The sequence below is a fragment of the Lolium rigidum genome, chromosome 5 (assembly GCF_022539505.1).
Source record: "Lolium rigidum isolate FL_2022 chromosome 5, APGP_CSIRO_Lrig_0.1, whole genome shotgun sequence".
In the NCBI taxonomy this organism is placed as follows: domain Eukaryota; kingdom Viridiplantae; phylum Streptophyta; class Magnoliopsida; order Poales; family Poaceae; genus Lolium; species Lolium rigidum.
Window position 1 is genome coordinate 109,895,380 of NC_061512.1, and position 5,518 is coordinate 109,900,897.

Genomic DNA, 5,518 nt, shown 5'->3' on the forward strand with positions numbered 1-5,518 from the left:
GAGGACTCTACACCGCCATGGTCGCCTCCGGAGTGATGAGTGAGTAGTTCACCCCTGGACTATGGGTCCATAGCAGTAGCTAGATGGTTGTCTTCTCCTCATTGTGCTTCATTGTTGGATCTTGTGAGCTGCCTAACATGATCAAGATCATCTATCTGTAATTCTATATGTTGTGTTTGTCGGGATCCGATGGATAGAGAATACCATGTCATGTTAATTATCAAGTCGGGAGTACTTATGCTCGATAGTGGGTTCATGCCTGCATTGACACCTGGGACAGTGACAGAAAGTTCTAAGGTTGTGTTGTGCTGTTGCCACTAGGGATAAAACATTGGCGCTATGTCCGAGGATGTAGTTGCTGATTACATTACGCACCATACTTAATGCAATTGTCTGTTGCTTTGCAACTTAATACTCGGAGGGGGTTCGGATGATAACCTGAAGGTGGACTTTTTAGGCATAGATGCAGCTTGGATGGCGGTCTATGTACTTTGTCGTAATGCCCAATTAAATCTCACTATACTTATCATGTCATGTATGTGCATTGTTATGCCCTCTCTATTTGTCAATTGCCCGACCGTAATTTGTTCACCCAACATGCTTTTATCTTATGGGAGAGACACCTCTAGTGAACTGTGGACCCCGGTCCATTCTTTTAATACTCGAAATACAAATCTGCTGCAATACTTGTTTTACTATTTTCTCTCGCAAACAATCATCTTCCACACAATACGGTTAATCCTTTGTTACAAGCAAGCCGGTGAGATTGACAACCTCACTGTTTCGTTGGGGCAAAGTACTTTGGTTGTGTTGTGCAGGTTCCACGTTGGCGCCGGAATCTCCGGTGTTGCGCCGCACTACATCCCGCCGCCATCAACCTTCAACGTGCTTCTTGGCTCCTCCTGGTTCGATAAACCTTGGTTTCTTTCCGAGGGAAAACTTGCTGCTGTGCGCATCATACCTTCCTCTTGGGGTTGCCCAACGAACGTGTGAAATACACGCCATCAAGCATATTTTCTCGGCGCCGTTGCCGGGAGATCAAGACACGCTGCAAGGGGAGTCTCCACTTCTCAATCTCTTTACTTTGTTTTTGTCTTGCTTTATTTTATTTACTACTTTGTTTGCTGCACTTATATCAAAACACACAAAAAATTAGTTGCTAGCTTTACTTTATTTGCTATCTTGTTTGCTATATTAAAAACACAAAAAAATTAGTTACTTGCATTTACTTTACTTATTTCATCATGTTTCCTTTTAATTTTACCACAAAGAACATACCGGTAGGACAAGGGTCTATAATTGGGAGGAACAATATAGAAGAATTTTTCACCCATGTTAGTACCGTTGAAGATTTTGAAGATAGACACTTGGTAGACCTTGCTCCCACTTATGAAATTGCTGCTGCTGCTTTAGTTCGCTTGTTGGAAACTAAATTTGTTAATCTCAATCCTATAATCCAACACATGTTTCTTACACTTGGTGATTTGGAAGAGGGGGAAAAGAAAGATTTTGTTTTAGAAACCCTTGGTGGTCTAGCAAGAGAGGCTAGAAAGGTCTTTGCTAAATTTAATATGCTTGGTTCTCATACTAATTTTGTTGGTCTCCTTGAAAAGATGGACATGGATAGAATAAGATACACTAATAATATTAATGATGGTGGGGAGATCAAAGCACCAATACCATGTAAACTCCTAGCTATGAATGATGCACTAGAAAATAACTATGCTTGGCTTGTTCCTGAAAATTTGTTCGACGAAAGTAGCAAGCCCAAGACTAATGAAAAGGGAGACGCTGAAACTTATGTATCCAATATACTATGCATGGTTGAGAAAACTCCAAACCCCGCTGTAGGTGCACTACCCTTCGATAATACTTGATATACACTTTCTGCGCCTAGCTGAAAGGCGTTAAAGAAAAGCGCTTATGGGAGACAACCCATGTTTTTACTACAGTATTTTTGTTTTATATTTGTGTCTTGGAAGTTGTTTACTACTGTAGCAACCTCTCCTTATCTTAGTTTTATGTTTTGTTGTGCCAAGTAAAGTCTTTGATAGAAAAGTAAGTACTAGATTTGGATTACTGCGCAGTTTCAGAATTCTTTGCTGTCACGAATCTGGGTCTATCTCCCTGTAGGTAGCTCAGAAAATTACGCCAATTTACGAGCATGATCCTCAGATATGTACGCAACTTTCATTCAATTTGAGCATTTTCGTTTGAGCAAGTCTGGTGGCCTAATAAAATCCATATTTACGGACTGTTCTATTTTGACAGATTCTGTCTTTTATTTCGCATTGCCTCTTTTGCTATGTTGGATGAATTTCTTTGATCCACTAATGTCCAGTAGCTTTATGCAATGTCCGAAGTGTTAAGAATGATTGTGTCACCTCTGAACATGTGAATTTTTATTATGCACTAACCCTCTAATGAGTTGTTTCGAGTTTGGTGTGGAGGAAGTTTTCAAGGGTCAAGAGAGGAGTATGATGCAATATGATCAAGGAGAGTGAAAGCTCTAAGCTTGGGGATGCCCCGGTGGTTCACCCCTGCATATTCTAAGAAGACTCAAGCGTCTAAGCTTGGGGATGCCCAAGGCATCCCCTTCTTCATCGACAACATTATCAGGTTCCTCCCCTGAAACTATATTTTTATTCGGCCACATCTTATGTACTTTGCTTGGAGCGTCGGTTTGTTTTTGTTTTTTGTTTTGTTTGAATAAAATGGATCCTAGCATTCACTTTATGGGAGAGAGACACGCTCCGCTGTTGCATATGGACAAATATGTCCTTAGGCTCTACTCATAGTATTCATGGCGAAGTTTCATCTTCGTTAAATTGTTATATGGTTGGAATTGGAAAATGATACATGTAGTAAATTGCTATAATGTCTTGGATAATTTGATACTTGGCAATTGTTGTGCTCATGTTTAAGCTCTTGCATCATATACTTTGCACCCATTAATGAAGAAATACTTAGAGCTTGCTAATTTGGTTTGCATATTTGGTTTCTCTAGAGTCTAGATAACATCTAGTATTGAGTTTTGAACAACAAGGAAGACGGTATGGAGTCTTATAATGTTTACCATATGTCTTTTATGTGAGTTTTGCTGTACCGTTCATCCTTGTGTTTGTTTCAAATAACCTTGCTAGCCTAAGCCTTGTATCGAGAGGGAATACTTCTCATGCATCCAAAATCCTTGAGCCAACCACTATGCCATTTGTGTCCACCATACCTGCCTACTACATGGTATTTATCCGCCATTCCAAAGTAAATTGCTTGAGTGCTACCTTTAAAATTCCATCATTCGCCTTTGCAATATATAGCTCATGGGACAAATAGCTTAAAAACTATTGTGGTATTGAATATGTACTTATGCACTTTATCTCTTATTAAGTTGTTTGTTGTGCGATAACCATGCTTCTGGGGACGCCATCAACTATTCTTTGTTGAATATCATGTGAGTTGCTATGCATGTCCGTCTTGTCTGAAGTAAGAGAGAACTACCACCTTCATGGTTGGAGCATGCATATTGTTAGAGAAGAACTTTGGGCCGCTAACTAAAGCCATGATTCATGGTGGAAGTTTCAGTTTTGGACACATATCCTCAATCTCATATGAGAATAATAATTGTTTCCACATGCTTATGCATTAAAGAGGAGTCCATTATCTGTTGTCCATGTTGTCCCGGTATGGATGTCTAAGTTGAGAATAATCAAAAGCGAGAAATCCAAAATGCGAGCTTTCTCCTTAGACCTTTGTACAGGCGGCATGGAGGTACCCCATTGTGACACTTGGTCAAAACATGTGCATTGCAAAGATCCGGTAGTCCAAGCTAATTAGGACAAGGTGCGGGCACTATTAGTATACTATGCATGAGACTTGCAACTTGTAAGATATAATGTACATAACTCATATGCTTTATTACTACCGTTGACAAAATTGTTTCATGTTTTCAAAATAAAAGCTCTAGCACAAATATAGCAATCGATGCTTTCCTCTTTGAAGGACCATTCTCTTTACTTTTATGTTGAGTCAGTTCACCTATTTCTCTCCACCTCAAGAAGCAAACACTTGTGTGAACTGTGCATTGATTCCTACATACTTGCATATTGTACTTGTTATATTACTCTATGTTGACAATTATCCATGAGATATACATGTTACAAGTTGAAAGCAACCGCTGAAACTTAATCTTCCTTTGTGTTGCTTCAATACCTTTACTTTGATTTATTGCTTTATGAGTTAACTCTTATGCAAGACTTATTAATACTTGTCTTGAAGTACTATTCATGAAAAGTCTTTGCTTTATGATTCACTTGTTTACTCATGTCATTACCATTGTTTTGATCGCTGCATCCACTACATATGTTTACAAATAGTATGATCAAGGTTATGATGGCATATCACTTCAGAAATTATCTTTGTTATCGTTTTACCCGCTCGGGACGAGCAGTAACTAAGCTTGGGGATGCTTGATACGTCTCCGACGTATCGATAATTTCTTATGTTCTATGCCATATTATTGATGATACCTACATGTTTTATGCACACTTTATGTCATATTCGTGCATTTTCCGGAACTAACCTATTAACAAGATGCCGAAGTGCCGCTTCCGTTTCATCGCTGTTTTTGGTTTCGTAAATCCTAGTAACGAAATATTCTCGGAATTGGACGAAACGAAGACCCGTGGGCCTATTTTTCCACGGAGCTTCCGGAAGACCGAAGAACACACGAAGTGGGGCCACGAGGTGGCCAGACCATAGGCCAGCGCGGCCCAGGTGCTTGGCCGCGCCGACCCGTGGTGTGGGCCCCTCGTCCGGCCCCGACTCGCCCTTCCGCCTACTTAAAGCCTCCGTCGCGAAACCCCTGATGCGAAAAACCACGATACGGAAAACCTTACCGAGACGCCGCCGCCGCCGATCCCATCTCGGGGATTCTCGGAGATCTCCTCCGGCACCCTGCCGGGAGAGGGGATTCATCTCCCGGAGGACTCTACACCGCCATGGTCGCCTCCGGAGTGATGAGTGAGTAGTTCACCCCTGGACTATGGGTCCATAGCAGTAGCTAGATGGTTGTCTTCTCCTCATTGTGCTTCATTGTTGGATCTTGTGAGCTGCCTAACATGATCAAGATCATCTATCCGTAATTCTATATGTTGTGTTTGTCGGGATCCGATGGATAGAGAATACCATGTCATGTTAATTATCAAGTTATTATACATGTGTTGTTTATGATCTTGCATGCTCTCCGTTACTAGTAGAGGCTCCGGCCAAGTTTTTACTTTTAACTCCAAGAGGGAGTACTTATGCTCGATAGTGGGTTCATGCCCGCATTGACACCGGGACAAGTGACGAAAAGTTCTAAGGTTGTGTTGTGCTCGTTGCCACTAGGGATAAAACATTGGCGCTATGTCCAAGGATGTAGTTGCTAATTACATTACGCACCATACTTAATGCAATTGTCTCGTTGCTTTGCAACTTAATACTGGAGGGGTTCGGATGATAACCTCGAAGGTGGACTTTT